Raw genomic sequence first — 17,606 nt, 5'->3', positions numbered from 1 at the left:
GGGGGCCTGACCAGCTGTGCTGCACCCGGGGTGGACCACCCTCTCCCCCTTGGTACGCCACTGCCTTTTCCCTACCTGCCCTGCTGCAGTACACAGCCGACCGGAAGTCTTCCCGATGTCAGCGCTGACGTCAGAGGGAGGGAGGGCTTTGCTTAAGCCCTCCCTCCGACGTCAGCGACCCTAGGGGGCGTCCCCACGGGATCCCCGTGACCCGAAGGGGGAACCAGCGGGGTCCCGCGGGATTCCTGTTGTCCCCGTTCCCGTGCAGCTCTCTATTCTAAGCATTAAGCTGGTTTTGAACTGAACATTCCTACCCTAGTTCCATTATGAAAGTGTTGATTGCAAACATACAGTCACTTTGTTCTTTAAACATAAGCATACAGACCACTGATGTTTTTTATATCTCTTTTCTATGCTCTTCTTCTATATCCACCTATATATGATTTTTATTGCTCATTCTCTCACTCTCTAGTTTTCACTTCACCTCACCTCCCTCTTATCCGTTCTCCAATAATTCCATTACCCCTTGTCTGTCTGCCTTACTTTTCCCAAGTTTCCTATGTCCCTCCTCAGTCCCCTTTTACAACTTTTGTGTTTATCTACCCACTGCCTCTCATCCCCTCACCAGCCACAGCTCCATCATCCCTGTCTCTTCTTCCTTCCCGTGTATCCTATTGCCTCTCTTTTATCATCTTTTTAACCCTATTTCCACCCTCACTCAATCCCGTGACAGATCAATCCCCTTCTTCTCATATCCTTCTCTATCACCCCATCCCTTTTCAATGCCTCATCTTCTCTCTGTTCTTCCAGATCATTCACAATATGTCTCAACCTTTCCCCACACTTCATTCCCATTTTCTTTCTCCCTCATTTCACACTCATTCATTCTCCCAAACCATCAACATACTCCTACTCATACACACTAATTGCCAAGTACTCACAGTCCCCTTGAAATTCCCATTCCATCTCTGCTCCCCAACACTTTCTCATTCAGTCATCAAGTCCTAGTTATCTTCTACTCTGTTTCCCTATTCCCATTCCTAGTCACATCCATTTTCTGCTCTGTTCCTCTTCTCCCATCCCATATCCCATTCATCTTCTATTCTGTTCCCCTTCTCTCATTCCTAGACCCATCCATCTTCTGCTCTTTCCAGGGTATTGTGCCCATTTGATATTTGGGCACTTCCCCCTCTTGCACCCCTGCCCTGGGCCAACATCTCTCCCTTGCCCTCCCCTCAAAGTCTGGCATCTCTCACTTTCCCCCACCCCCACAGTCTGGCAACTCTATCTTTCCATTCCCTTCCCCCCATGGTCTGGCATTTCTATCTTTCCATTCTCTTTTCCTTCCTCCTGCAGTCTGGATTCCATCCATAATCTAACCTATTTTCTTCCCTTCCCTACCCCTCCCCCTCACAGTCTCTGACATCCCTCTCTTTCCCTTCCCCCCCTCCCCCGAGTCTATCGGTGTGGCATATCTTGCTTCCTCCTTCCTCCACCACCGCCCTCCCCAGGGGTCTGATATCTCTCTTTCCCTTCTTACTTTCTGCACTTCTCTAATCTTCTGGTGGGTCACCAGCAGCATCATTGAGGCAAGCACACTGCCTTCAACTGGCCTCAGACTCCTTCCCTCTGCACCATCCTGCCTAAGAAAGGAACAGGAAGTTGTAGCAGAGGAACATCTTCCTGTGCTGGCCGAAGGCAGTGCGCTTACCTCATTTGATGTGCTGGTGATTCACCAGAAGATTGGAGGAGTGCAGCGCTGTAGGGAGCATGAAGGGAGAGAGAGAGGTACTTGATCCCATGGGGAAGGAGATGGGATTCCAGGACAGGCATTGAGGGTTATGGGTAAGAGCAGCTTGTATGGGGTGTCAATGCCCCCCCTTCGCCCTCCTCAAACTACTCTTACGCCTAGCCCAGATATTAGCCAGGCCTGATCTTGTTTTGTTTTCTGTTCCTCTCTCCAAGAGACAGATAACCAGAAAGAAAGAATCTGAGTCAATCATCATTTACCCTGAGAGCTTAGAGATGTAAATGGGATGAAAAATTAAGTTTGGAGGGTAAAATGTCATCTATGCATGCTAGGATCGGAACATCAATGATATCTGTGGCTGGCGTAGAACTATGGAATGCCTTGCCTGGTATCCTGCGGTTTTGTATGGGGAGGATGAATTTTAAGAAAATGCTGAAAACTCAATTATTTGCCAATGCCTTCTTATGCTAAGGTATATTTCAGTTGATAATCGCCTTTTAGAATTTTTTTTGATAACAATGTATGATTTAAGCTTGCTTGTATCTCTGAATTGATTGAATTTGTGCTCTATCCCTGTTTATAATAGGGACAATTAATGATGTTATTTAGGCATGTCTATGTTATATGTGATAATCGTAGGGAAACAAGATTTTATGTATGTGATATGGAAACAAAACAAAAAAACAGAGGGACTGGAAATTCAATTCACACATTTTCCAGTTCTAATGCACATTCAATGTGTAGACTCGATGTGTAGACAGCACTTCAGAGCCCTGAAGAAATTATCAGTAGATCATGAAACGCTGGCCATCATCGGCTTCAAGCATAACCTAGGGGGTTTTTCGCCAATGATAGAAAGGGAGCTATTGAACAATGTAAGCTTTCCTTTCAAGTCTCAAAGCAATGATAGCTTTGCAGCATGCGTTTCCCCTATTAAGTTTTATTGGCTTGAAGTTAACCTGCAGTTGCATGCTTACAAGGGGTTAAGGAATTGAGCATGTTCCACCACTGTGCATTAGAACTGGAAAATTTGTTTATTTGATTGTGATTTGGAAGCCACATAGTTGTATGCGGTATGTAAATTTTTTAATAAATAAAGCAAACCCGGTACATGGGACCAATTATCAATGCTTTGGAGAGAAGTGGAAGAGCAACTGAACTCTAGGAGAGTAGAGAGGGTGGATAGGAAAAGCATACTTCAAAGTGTCTTTTACTTCTTTTGTAGCTTAATGGTTAGAGCTGTAGGGTATGAACCAGCGATCCGAGTTCAAATCCCTCTGTGGTTGTTTGTGATCTAGAGCAGTGTTCTTCAACCTTTTTACACCCATGGACCGGCAGAAATAAAAGAATTATTTTGTGGACCAGCAAACTACTAAGACTGAAATTTTAAAAAATCATTTCTGCCCCGTCTCCGCGAGCTCAGTCCCCTTAAACCATCTGATCCCATCTGCACAAGCCGCAGTTATGATTTTATATTGAACATATTTTATTAAGGTATAAAAAGAAACAATATTCTGTACAATTGTTATTTTATAAATACAAATATACAGAGCAAGGACCAACAAAACCCCTGTCTCCCCTCCCCTTCACATATATCCCCTCTACTATCAAGAAAAATGAACAAGCCAAGTTATTACAGAATGCTACACAGAAATATCATGTTAACAGAATACTGCAGTCACACATGACAGGAATAGTGTTAGGGGAGTGCCACCTGTTCAGAGAGAGCCCTAAGCCAGCTGGAAGCTAAATAATCACTGCCTGAGCTTTGCAGTCCCCAGTTATGTCTCTAGCAGGATATATATTTCAAATCTGATATATTCTTATGACAAAATAGAAATAAAATTATTTTTTTCTACCTTTTGTTGTTTCTGGTTTCTGCTTTCATCTTCTTTTCACTCTTTTCCTTCCAGCGTCTGCCCTGTCTCTTCAATCCAGCATCTGCCTGTTCCATCCACTGTCTGCCCTCTCCCCCTTCCATATGTATCTGACTTCTTTCTATGCCCCTCTCCCCTTTCCATCCAGCCTGTGCCTCCTCTCTCCTTTTTACATCATTCATGCCAGCTTCACTGCTTTCTTCATTTTTATCTCTCCTACACCAGATCTAGCATCTTTATCCCTCTCATTTCTCTGCTGACCCCCATTCCAGCATCAATCTCTCTCTACTTTCTCATTCCTCTCTCTCCCCTTTCCCTCATCTGATCTCTCCATTCCACCCTGACCCCCTTCCCCTCCTGTAATCTCCCTGTCAGCTGTTTCCTTCCTTTTGTCCTTCTCCCTTCCCTTCTCCCCCCTATCCAACAATAACTCTCTTCCCATCCCTTTCACACTTCCCCTCCCAGCAGCAGCTCTCCTTCTACCTCCCTCCAGGTCCAGTAGCATCTCACCCTTTAACCAGCAGCTTCCCAGCCTCCAACAGTGGCTTCCTCCCCTTCCAGCAGCTCTCAGTACTTGCCTGCAGTAGCGATTTACTTAGGCAGCCTTGGGTCCGTTGCCGCCTCTGAGGAAAGAGGAAGTTGCCGATGAAATCACTGCCCTGGCAAGTACGAGAGCTGCTGGGAGGGGAGACAGCCACTGTCGAAGGCTCCCCAGGATCTTGCTCCCGCACACGCTGACCATCTCCCTTCTACCTGCACCTTCCCCGCGGCCCTCTTCAGCAACTCGGCAGGGGTGGCGATCAAGACAGGCTGCCGACGTCGGGACCGTCACTCTCTGAGTCCCGCCTATTTTGTTTCAACTTCCTGTTTCCGAACAGGCGAGACTCACAGAGGGAAGGCCCCGACATCGGCAGCCTGTCTTGATCGCCCGAGGCTGGGAGGAACAGCAGCCTTCCAACACTACAGCAGTCGGCAGGAAATTTAACTACCGACTCGATCTCGCCAGCCCTACGCAGACCGGCAGAAATTTTTTGCGGACCGGCAGTTGAAGAACAGTGATCTAGAGCAAGTTACTTAACCCTCTTTTGCCTAAGGAACAAACTTAGGGATCATTTTATTAAGCTGTGTTAGAAAGTGGCCTTAGCACGCCCTTATGCAGGATTTCTCTGCAGAGTAAGGCCATTCTTAACTGAAGCAGTTCAATGGCTGATTTTCATTCCTTTGTTTTAATGGCCATATGCTAATATTACCATTAGTGCATGACCATTAGAAACAATCACTGCATGAACATAACCACATACATATGCAGTACATATGCAGTAATCCTGTCCTAATCAATTAGTGTGTGGTAATGTGGATACACTAACTGATTAGCGCAGACACACACCCTCCCAGAAAAAATTAAAATTTATTTTTTTAGAGTGCATATAGTGCACACAGATCACAAATATACCAAAGGATGTCTCAGTACATCCTATAGTAAGCCATTTTAAGATATGGTAAGCATGCGGTAGCACTTAACTGCACTTAGTGAAAGGACTCCATACGTTTTAAGCCCTCCAGAACAAGGAAATAGCTACTGTATCTGCGTGTATATCACTTCAATAGCTTTTGAGCATGCAGGCTATAATATAATTAAATTAAAAATACTGTAATAAAAATAAATTTGTCCATTTTCTCTCATTTGTCCATAGTTCTAGAACTGTCAGTGAGTGGGTAAATGTGCATTTCTGTCCATCAATCTTTGTATCAGTAAGGGTCTCCCATAGTGAGTCAGACCAAAGGTCCATCAAGCCAAGTATCATTTATCCAGCAGTCACCAATCCAGCTCACAAGTACCTGGCAGGATCCCACAAGATAGATAAATTCCCCAGGTCTAAATTGTGGTTTTCCCCTAGTCCTCCTTTAAGATGGTTTATGGACTTTTCCTCTAAGCACTAGTCCAAACGTCTTTTTAAACCCAGCTATGCCAACTGCTTTAACCCACATCCTCCAGCACTGAATTCCAGAGAAGACGTAGTTAAACGGAACATGGAAAGTGCTGAGCAGTTGTGTACGTGCATGGATGTGGAAGGCACAGGAGAGCTTAAAGTGTGGGTGGAAATAGTAAGACAGAGGGAGAGGAGTGACATTTCAGGAGAAGAGTTCAAGCTTCAGAAGAAGCAATGAGGGAGAAAGAACTGAAGGGCAGAGAAGCTTTCAGGCATGTGGGACAGGGAAAGGACCCAGGTTAGGTTCATTAGACACATGAAAGCATTCTGTAACCTAGGTGCTCACATTTACATGCACAGAACAATACCATACCATACATTTTCTTCTATAATAATAATAATAACTTTATTTATATCCCGTCATACCTTTTCAGTTCAAGACGGTGTACAACAAGAGGTGCTGTAAGGACAGCGAGGTAACATCAATTAGAATTGGGGAGGGGTAGAAAGACAGTTAAGTGATGAGGTGGTATAGGGTAGGAGGAAGAGGTGTGTAAGATGAAGTAGGTGACACGCAGATTTGGAGGATCAGGTAAATTTGTCGAATAGGTGGGTTTTTAGTGATTTTCTGAGAGAGTGGTACTGCAAGTTTCGACAAGGATTCAATGTGGTTTACAACAAGATTTCTAATCAGTGGGCATGAACAATGAATTACAGGTTTGAAGAACTAGCATGTCTTGCATTTTGAATTATTGGTTTAGAAATGTCTCTGCATTTTGAGTAATGGGTCTGAAGAGCAGAGATGAGTCTAGCATTTTCCTGAAGCTGTAATATGTGTCCGGTTGATGCAGGTGTTGTGGGAGGCCATTCCATATTTTGGGGCCTTGGAATGCGAAAGTATACACGCAAAGGTGAAGAGAAAGTTAGCTTAAAGCATTGCGTCGATCTTGAGTTGAAAAAGGAGTTTGTAACGGTGATGTCCGAGATTAGTCCCATGGAATTCTCCCCATAAATGGCTTTGTGGACAATGCATAAAAATTTATATTGAATTGGTTTTCTTACAGGTAGCCAGTGAAATTCCCTCAAGAGTGGGGTAACTCTCTCAAATTTGCTACATTGGAAGATTAGTCTGGCAGCCATTAGTAGCTGTAATCTCCCACATATTTTTTCAGTATTACCAGCACCAATTCCGTATATGGCAAGGAGTTATAGCTTCTAAATCAGAGAGCCTTGGTCTTCAGTTTGTTGAGTTTGAGAAAGTTTCTTTGTCCACACACTGAGATCTGAACAATCCTTCCTATATATTGGGTGGTGGCCTCAAAGGTGTCCCTAACTGGACACAATAGGAAAATATTTGGATTTCTGGAAGGGAGAATTTCCTTCCTAGTGTTCTGAGGTATATATTTATGCTCAAGTGTGCACACTTAAGCTGGTATGGTGCACATAAAGTTGAAAGGGTAGATTCCGTACAAATGTAAGGAAGATCTTCACCCAGAGAGTGGTGGAGAGCTGAAACGCTCTTCCGGAGTCTGTTGTAGGGGAAAACACCTTCCAGGGTTTCAAGACTAAGCTGGACAAGTTCCTGGTAAACTGGGATGTACGCAGGTGAGGCTGGATTCATTTAGAGCATTGGTCTTTGACCTGGGGCTGCCGCGTGAGCAGACTGCCAGGCAGGATGGACCACTGGTCTGACCCAGCAGCGGCAATTCTTATGTTCCTATGTACTAACGTATATGCTCGTATATTCGCATTTAACATAGTAGATGACAGCAGATAAAGACCCGAATTGTCCATGCAGTCTGTCCAACCTGATTCAATTTAAATTTGCGTGGTATGAAGTCTAATACTATTCTTAACTTACATAACATGTATTTGCAATGGGACATACACATGGGCAGGACATAGGCAGGGCTCTCATGCATGTAACTTACATGCCCCTCCCTCCCCTTTTTACAAAAGCTTAGCATGGCTTTTAGTGCAGGCCACAGCGATAACAGCTCCGATGCTCATAGAATTCCTATGAGTGTAGGAGCTGTTATTTGTGTGGCTGGACCTAAAAACCGCGCTACACTTTTGTAAAAGAGGGAGGATAATTCCTTTTGTGAACTCCTATCTACCCATGTAGCTCTGGGTACTGGCACTGAAAATGGCTAGTGTCCGCCTGATTAAGTGCCTCTATGAGCAACCAGCCCGCTCTAAAAGAGCAGAAGACCACACTGATTATCGATCCTAAATTTGTACTGGGGGCAGTGGAGGGTTAAATAACTTATCCAAGATCACAAGGATTGGATCTGGTTTCCCTGGTTATAAGCCTATTATTATATAATCACTGGGCTACTCTTAAAATTCTTTGAGAAGTTGTCCCTGCCTCTCTTATTCACAATTATAGCCACGGCAGTAGATATTCCCTATCATGATCTTGCCATTTCAATTCAGAGCTCCTTATTTATTTCTCATCTAGACTGTAAGCTCCAAGGATGTGTTTCTGTGAAGTGCTACATACACCTTGTAGCACACTATGAATACTAGTACTACTATCCATTCGGTCATGTCCGACCCTCTATAGGCCAGTCTTCACCATGCTTCCCTGTTTTCCACAGCTTCTTTCAATTGCTTGATGTTCATTCCCGTGTCATTCTTGATGGTATCCAGCCAACGGGCCTTTGATCTCCCCTGCTTCTTTTTACCATTGACCATTCCGAGTAGCACCTCCTTTTCTAGTAAATTCACCCTCATTACATATCCAAAATAGGTTAGTTTCTGCTCGTAATCTTGCCCTCCAGGGACAACCCTGGGTTTATATGATCAAGTCATACAAGAGAATTCAAATAACCAAAATAAGTACGCAAAACAATTGAATTAATTGTGCTCAATAATATAAATATACTGTAAAAACCAGTGGAAGTCAAGAAAAATATGTGTTCAGCACTTCTACCTCCATTGATTCAATGATAATAATGACAGATACTTACCTGGCAGGGGAGACTGGTCCACGATCCAGAAGGTGGTGCTCCCAGGGTGAGGCTCGGCCATTGCACTCAGGCCGTGCTCATCCCTGCGATTTCCCCACATGCGGGAAACACGACTGCGTGCGCTGAATGAACCTGTGTGAAGGATGAACTTGGATTTTTTTTATGACGCACTTGCACTTTCAAACCACTGTGTGAAGAAACTGGGACTTGGTTGCACATGCAAATTACTCTTTTCCAGCTGGTTAAGGACTTGTGGCATGTTTCTATTTATTGTCCTCCATTTGGACTACATATGCTGACTTATTTAAGATAAGTAATTCTTTTCGTATATGCAATGGGGCTCATAATCGAAAGAGAAAAACGTCCAAAAACCAGTCAAAAACGTCCAAGTGCTGATAATAAAAACGTGTTTTGGATGTATTTCAAAATGACCTAAGCCTCCACAGTGCCGCTGAACAACCATAGCTAAACGGGGTGTTTCAGGAGGAGTGTCGAGGGCAGAATTTGGGCGGGTTGTGGGCAGGCTTAGACTTAGTCATACTGCATGTATAACCGAAAGTTATACAGCACAGGATCGACGGAACTTAGACGTTGTGACTTAGACCATTTTTTAAAACATGGTCTAAGTCAAAAACCCACATAAAGTCACCAGATAAGCACTGCAAACACATAATACAGACCTCCACACACCGACCCCCCCCCCCCCAACCCTATAAATATTGTAATCACACCTTTAACATTCAGCCTCCAGACCATCATCACTTGGCAGCCCGGCATAGGAAAGGCTAGTCGACCTGCACAGAGGCGTCTTAAGCTATCTTGGGGGTGGGTTAGGGACCCATAGAGAGGAGGTCCCATGTCCATAAGCCCCTGTAATCACTGCATTGATATTGAATCATGTGCACTCCCCTATAAACCTCCAAAACCCTTTTGTACTGGCATATAAGTGGCTCCTGCAGCCATAAGGGCTATTGGGGTGGTAGATAAGTGGGTCTAGGGGATTCTGGAGCTGGTTTGGGGGGCTCACCATGACCTATAAAGGATGTGTAGTGAGATGATGACATGGCACCCTTTTTGTGAAGTTCACAGCAGTACCCTGTAAGGTACCCCACTATTAGGTACCATGTCTGGGTGTTCAGGCCATCACTTTGCAGACCCCTCCCACATCCAACAGGGCTTGTTCTAGGCATTTTTGACTTAGATGAAAAGTTGGATGAAAATGTGGTATAAAAATGGATGATTTATCGGCTTGGACGATCAGATCAACAGGACATATAGTTAGACGATTTTCAAAATGAAAAAAAATTTGGACGTATTTTTTGAAAATGTGTCCTAAGCTATTTTTTCTTTGGATGACTTGCGACTTGGACGAAAACCGACTTAGATGTTCCTTTCGATTATGCCTCTCCACATGTATATGAGACCATCTGTCATTATTATCATTGAATCAATGGAGATAGAAGTGCTGGACATATATTTTTCTTGCCTTCCACTGGTTTTTACAGTATATTTATATTATTGAGCACAATTAATTGAAGTGTTTTGCGTACTTATTTTGGTTATTTGAATTCTCTTGTATGAGAATTTAGTTATTTATTTCTTATCTCTCTACTGAATTTATTTATACGATCAGGAACATCTTTGTTGGTGATCCTATGAATAATAATCATTATACACAGGCATAATAAGGGGGGGGGTCCACCCAGGTGCCATGTTTGGGGTGCCAGCTCCTCTCCGCCCCTGACTTTTCCAGTACCACCCCTCACCACACATGCGCCCCCCCTACCCTTCCCCCAGACTTCTAGTTGTTCACCACCGCAAGCAACAACTATAACGTGCTAGCGACTGCGTTGTCTCTCCCACTGACGTCACTTCCAGGTGCCATGCATAGGAAATTATGTCAGTGGGAAAGACGACGGGGTCGCGATGAACACGTTGAAGTTCTTGTTGCTCGTGATGGTGAACAACTAGAGGTCCGGGGGGAGAGGAAGGGGGTGCACATGCAGCAGGGGTAGGGGAACGGGGGGCGGAGATAAAGATGGGAGAGGAGTGCCACTGCCCCGGGTGTTCCTCACCCTCGCTACGCCACTGATTATACAGATAATACTAAATGTATTCTGAAGTATGTAACTGCCAGAGACATGTTGCTTTTGGCTTTGACCAGTTCATTTCAAGAGTGCAAACGTTTGCCAAAAAAACTAACAGTTATCTTAACTGAAGAGAAATAGGCAGAGCTATATATATGACCTGGTCACAATATTTGGAGACTAAAAAACGGTCGGTCCTCTTTAGGGGTACTGGGAACCGCTCTTAGAGCACTTCTGCGTGCTGCATGGCTGATCACTCAGCAAGTGGTATGGATTAAATGGCGAGGAGCAGGGCTGCACAGATGTGTTTTTCTTCAAATCAGGAGAATCACGACATGAGAGACATGAAAGATGAAGCAAGAAAAGTGAGCACATATGTCCTTACATCTGGATATGTACTATAGATTAATAGATTCTTGTATTTTTCACATCAAAGGAAAATCAGGTCTTTGTTTAAATTCGGCAGGCTGCTCAGAAGAGAGAATATAGAATCTCATTGCTTTCTTAAGACCATGATCCGTTTGCTTTGGACGAGGAACAGGTGTGCTAGCCGCCATTGTCAATAAGTCAGACACCGTCCTCAGCTGGGGCTGCTGTTTATTTAACATTAATGTTACACAGCTTGCCGCAGGCCAGGACTTAATGTTTAGAGGAGTGGGTGAGAGGGAGAGGGACATCAAAGATCTCATAGCGATCTGAAAAAGAAAAAAGAATAAACAAGAAAGCCTATTTCAGAACAGAAAAGTGCTGCAAGAGCCATTTAGGGCAGACTTCCTGAGCTGCTGTATTAATCATGCACATTGATTATGTATAGCTGGAAGTGGGAATGCTGTGCACACCATCTTCCATTTATTATGAAGTCTTTTCTTTCTGGGGGTGGGGGGTGGGGTTCTCAAGAAAAAAAAAAGTTTGAATAAGCATCAGGATCTAAAGAGATACCAAAAGGCTGAAGACCAAAGAATGAGATTTTTCAGAGAATGCACCCAGAATATAAATCTAGAAAGATAAGTATAGTGTTGCTTTGCATTGGAAAAAGGATATCTGCTTTCCTTGGAGCCTCTGAAAGGATACAGAGGCATTATGGGTACATTCTCTAGGCTGACAATTGCTCTTTACGTGAAGGCAGATTTTAGAAAGAACAGACAGATTGGATTGAGACATCCAGGTCGGGACTTGTCAGATTCCGGTAGTATTGTAGAAGAGGATCTGCCAATAAAGAATTTATTCTAAAATGCATATAGAAATGGAGATGTATGTGCTGGCTTTATGCACTGGCAACGCTCATTTTACAAAGTCAACATCTAAAACAGGGGTGTCCAACCTTTTGGCTTCCCTGGGCCGCATTGGGCGAAAAAAAAATTTCTGGGGCCACACAAATGCTGCAGCAAGACAGAGGAGGGAGCCGGTAAGACGGTAAACACCCGGGGGCAGCAGAGGAAAACACTGCATTGCCCTCGACCGGGGCCACACAAAATACTTTACGAGGCTGCATGCGGCCCTTGGGCCACAGGTTGGACACCCTGATCGAAAATATCATTGGGGCCAACCCAGCAACATGCATGTGTATGTCTGTCATTTTAGACACCTACAGGTCTGTTTCCCCAAGCTGTCACAGAGCCTGATATCAGGTACAGTACTCCCCCAATATTCTAGGATCACCCGTGAATGTCGAAAAACCGTGAATACGGTATTTAGGCAGGGGAGACAGGAAAGGGCAGCTGGAGTGCCGGCGAATGAAGGAAATCACTTGCAGTATGCTCCGACCGCCTCTTCCTGTACTAAAGTCGGGTCTCACCAATCAGAAGCTGCTTTGACATGCAGCTCCTGATTGGTGAGGCCTGACTTTAGTACAGGAAGAGGCGGTCGGAGCATACTGTGAGTGATTTCCTTCACTCACCGGTGCTCCAGCTGCCCTCTCCTGCTTCCCCTTCACGGTCGGAAAATACCGCGAATGACCGGGACCGCGAAATCACGGGAGAGCACTGTACTAGTATTCCTTTCAAAAGGGACAAAAAAAACACTGGAAGATTAAGGGGGCAGACTCCCTTAATTTCTCCAGTAGAGCACTGCTCAAAATAAGCACCTTTATAAAACCTAAATGTCCCTGGGAGCAGCTGTAAACCCCGACATTAATCTGGGCGGGCATAAATGTGCGCTGTGCCTAGCATCTAGTGGCAACAATTAAAGGACTCGACAGCCATGTTTCGGCATAAAAATGCCTGCATCAGGGGGTGAAGTATCACAGAACCTATTAGGCACAAACACAACTTTACATAAAAGTCCCACCTTGCCACAGTATACTACCCTCTTGGCAAAGTGCTAGCCTCCATAGGTTCTCTGAGGACATGTCCATGGAGATCTCTCCTCCATCTAGCTAATGTCTGGACTCCTCACACATGCTCAGTTCTTGTGCGAACTAAGCGTGTGTGAGGAGTCTCAGTGTTGGCAGCTGGAAGCACTCTGCTGATTTCCTCTTTCCTGCAGCAACTTGAGGATGGGGTGGCTCTGGCAACTAATCTCTTTGGTTGGTGGATGCTACATGCATTAGAGATAACCTTTTTTGGGAAAAGGTGGAAGGATCGCCGACCTGATAAGAAAACACACTGATACCATCAACAGCCTCACCTGGCAGATACCTTCAGAAGGTTTTCTGGTAACTTTAAGCGAAGTCCCTACTACACTCAAAGGTGTAGGTATACTCCTCACCCCGCTCAACCTGTTCATCTTCAGTGCACTCATTCTTGTCAACAGCAGGTACAAAAGGCCCAGCTGGCTTACCAGTCAAAACAAGGGGCAAGTTTTTGACTGGCTGTAAGAGAGCATAGCCACAATCAGAGTTACCATCCCAGCTGACCTTCCAATAGGGGAAAGGCCAAGTTTTTTCCAAGAAAGGTTGGCCCTTGTAACCTCTGTCCGATAGGTTCTTCAAATGTTCCAGATTAGTTACGTTCTTCATCGACAACAAAAATCTCCAAATTGCCTGCCAAGAGCTACATACCTCAGCTCACAAAACAGGGAAATTCTTGTAGAGAAACTCTCCACCCTTCTCAGGGCCCATATGGTTAAACCTGTTCCACCAGGGGAGGAAGGGAGGGGATTCTGTTCCAGGTACTTCTTTGTACCAAAAAAAGATGGAAGAGGTGTTTCACATCCTAGACCTAAGGGCCCTGAACAAATATCTAGTCAGATGGTTTCCCTGAACTCCCTACTCTCCATGATTCAGGAACAAGACTGACTATAATCTCTGGACTTAAAAGTTTCATATACTCACATCCCAATACTTTCAGGTCACAGAAAGTATCTCGTATTTCAAGTGGAGACACATCACTTTTAGTACCACATTCTTTTGTGTGGTCTTGCATCAAATTGGATTGGATGTATTTAATTTGATATACTTCCTTTTACATAAGCGCCAAGCTGTGTACAAAGCTAAAGATACATAGGCCCGGATTCTGTATAGGACGGCCCAGGAGAGGCGTCCTATACAGAATCGGGCCTACACTAAACCCCGATTCTGTAACCAGCGTCCATGTTACAGACGCCGGTTACAGAATCGGGTTAGAGTAGACGCGGCCGCTACACTTATCACGGCAAGGGATCTCGCTGTCGCGATAAGTATAGTGGCCGCCTGTCCGATTGCCGACAGGAGGGTGCCCACACCCTCCTGCCGGAAGATGCTCCCACTCGCCCCGACACTACCGATTGCCGGCAGGAGGGTGCCCAAACCCTCCTGCTGGAACATGCCCCCCCACACACACTACCAATCACCGGCAGGGGGTGCCCAATCCCTCCTGCCGGAAGACGCCCCCACTCCCCCGCGCTAACAGCCCCCAAACCTCCCCCCCACCAAACTAACCTTTAATTGCTGTCCGGACGGGTCTTGCCCGCCCCATCCCGTGAAGCCTAAGGCCTGATTGGCCCAGGCTCTAGAAGCATGGACCAATCAGGCCTTAGGCATAGCGGGTCCGCCCATCCGCACGGCACCTACCATGGCATCCCCACCGGCAGAATGAGGCCAGATTGGCCCAGCCATCCCAAAGGCCCGCCCACAGGTGGGGCCTAAGGCGCCTGGGCCAATCAGAATTCTGCCGGTGGCTGCCTGCCGGACAGGCGTGTTTGGGCACCCATCTGTCCGGTCAACTTCAAACCAGGTAGGGGGTGGGGGGGTCAGCCGGGGGGTCACGGGTCAGCTGGGGGGGTGGTCGAGGGTTCTGGGGGGGTGGACATTGGGGGGAGGGGGGTTCGTCGAGGGCAGGAGGGCCTGGGATCCCTCCTGCCCGTAATGTAGTGGGGGTAGGGGGGTCACCTGGGCCAGGAGGGCTTGGGCTTCCTCCTGGCCCAATCGAGTCAGGGGGTCGCGGTTGCAAGAGGGCTTGGGCTCCCTCTTGCCCCGATCGAGTCGGGGGGGTCGCGGTTGCAGCAGGGCAAGAGGGCTTGGGCTCCCTCTTGATGGCATTGCGGTAGGGGAGATGAGGCATCTCTCCTGCTGTGATGGTTAGGTTGCCGGGCCGCTGAACTGATGGCGCCAGCGGCCATCAGCTCAGCGGCCCCTTTTTCGGCACTTAGACCTGGTTTTCTTTCGTCTAAGTCAAACAGGTCTAAGTACCGACTAAACTGTTTTGGTTATAGGTGTTGTACGCCTAATTGTAGGTCGGTCCACCTCCCACCCACTGCCCGCCTTTTCCCCTCTAAACACACCTCTTTTCTCTCTGTGCGTTTAGAGGCAGGGGAAAGGCCTAAGCTGTTTTTAGATACGTCTAAAAACCAGCTTTGGTTATGGGTACTTGGACGATCAGGCTTTTTGATCATCCAAGTAGCCATTTAGGACACTTTTTAGACGTTTGTTTTTTTTATTATTACCCCCATAGGGTTTATCTGTTATGCTTGTGTGATCAAAGCCAGGTGTTCTGGTAGGAATGAATGTTGAGAAGCATTATTGGTGTCATGGCCCAAAGTAGGAAGATAAGACTCTCCTTCTCCCCTTTTAGACCCACTTAAAAATTAGTGAAGACCACTGTATTAGAGGCTTTTACTAACCTGTAGTAAGAACAAATGGGCTCAGTGCATCCTAATACAGAAATTTTCCCATACACTAAGCCCATTTTTACTGCGGCAGTAAAATAGGGCTTTAAAAAAAAAAATTTTGCAGGCCCCAGACTAATTTGAGAGTGTGCACGACTTGCAAAAAAAGTAACACAGGAGAACTTACCACCTCCTATTTATGAGATGCTAAGTGTTCCCGTGTTAAGTTGATATTATCCAGTTGGCATGTGGTAATGTGAGTATGCTAGCTGGATGCTTCCATGCCCATTCCCTACTCATGACCCACCTCCTCCCAGAAAAATATATTTTAAAAAATAGCACATGCTGAGGCAAACTACCGCAACATGCTTTACCAGGTCTTTTGGTAAAGCATGGGTTAGCGCTTAACATAGTTTAGTGAAAATGCCTCAGTAAATTAAATGAAATTTAAAAGTAGTTAAATAAAAAAACATGGATATTGGGAGGGTATTTTTATAAATAGACATTTACACATTTATCTATGGCAATCCTTTTAAAATTAATCTGTTCAAAAAAATTTGCCACTGGAAGAGTTGAAAAATATGGTTAGATAGCCACAGCAGTTTAGTTCCAGGCTAATGTGGCTAGGGCTCTTCAGCTTGGAGGAGAGATGGCTCAGGGGTGATATGATAGAAGTCTATAAAATAATGAGCAGAGTAGAAAGGGTAGATGTGAATCTCTTGTTTGCTCTTTCCAAAAATACTAGAACTAGGGGGCATGCGATGAAGCTACTAAGTAGTAGATTTAAAATAAACCAGAAAAAAATGTTTCTTCACACAATGTGTAATTAAACTCTGGAATTCGTTGCCAGAGAAGGTGGTAAAATCAGTTAGCTTAGCAGGGTTTAAAAGTTTGGCTAGTTTCCTAAAAGAGAAGTTCAAAGGCCATTATTGAGTTGTCTTGGGGAAATCCACTGCTTATTTCTAGGATTAGCAGCTTAAAATATGTTAACAACTTGGGATCTAGCTAGGTACTGTGGCCACCGGTATTACCCAGAGCAGGGCTCTGTAGAAAATTTGATGGCTACAAACAATAATGCAATCGCGTGTGACCCGGCCTGGAGTCACCCTGCAGGACTGGAGTTTATAGCAGCAATGAAAAATTCAATCAAACACAAATAAAGTTCCAACCATTGTGGCTTGTCAGGTCAAAGTTCTTTTTACTTAATTCCTTAAGGCAGGTAAGTACTTTTTCAGACTTTATAACCTCAGTCAGGTTTCCACACAGCCTTAATAACCAAAAACAACAAAAAAAAAAACTGCCAAAAGAGCAAAAGGCAGGAAAATAAAGCCGCTCACAATACAGTGCAACTTTCTTTCTGTGTTTCCTAAGTCCCACTTATCCCTGAGACCTCAGCTCAATACAGAGCTTACTCTGCCTGCTGAAAAGCAGGTATTTCACTTCATCAAACTTACAGTTCAGCATTCAAGTTTTCCTTAATTGATAGTCCTTGCAGCAATTGAAGGAAAGCCTCTGGCAATCAGAATATGGTTGCCAGGAAAAGGAGAGAGTCATAGGTTTTGCCAAAAATAAAGGCCTTCAGAAAAGGCTTTCAAATTCCCTCCCAGAATGGAAGCAAAACCTCTCCCCACTCTCTCAAAGCTTTCTCACAAAAACAAGCATTCAAAAACGAAAAACACAGCACACAAACAGGTCCAAAACACACTCACTGTTTGTGGCTCAAAGTCAGGTTCAGCTGCATAGGTTCAGGCAAATTACTCTCACAGCCAGCACAAGACTCTTGGAAGTCCATAGGTTCTTCAAACAGGTAAGACAAATCCTCTGGCTGTTCAACCTCCATTGGTTCCATAGATTGGGGTTTGTTGTCCCTGTTTGGCTCGGCAGGGTTCCTAGGGAGGCAAGGCCCAAACTTCCTCCCTAACCGGCTTGCTGGTCTGAATGCCACTGCTGGCTTTTCTACCTTAGGG

General features: G+C 45.2%; 1 protein-coding gene and 1 pseudogene across 6 annotated transcripts in view; both read left to right on the top strand.

The window, feature by feature from the left end:
- The window catches only part of ABLIM2 (actin binding LIM protein family member 2), a 337,722-nt gene that overhangs the window by 276,556 nt on the left and 43,560 nt on the right, over nt 1–17,606 (top strand). The window lies entirely within an intron of this gene.
- LOC117352765 lies at nt 8,523–8,651 on the top strand (annotated as a pseudogene).

Source organism: Geotrypetes seraphini, chromosome 1 (assembly GCF_902459505.1).
Source record: "Geotrypetes seraphini chromosome 1, aGeoSer1.1, whole genome shotgun sequence".
Classification (NCBI taxonomy): domain Eukaryota; kingdom Metazoa; phylum Chordata; class Amphibia; order Gymnophiona; family Dermophiidae; genus Geotrypetes; species Geotrypetes seraphini.
Note: the sequence above shows the minus strand (reverse complement) of the source record. Positions and strands in the feature narration are given on the sequence as shown.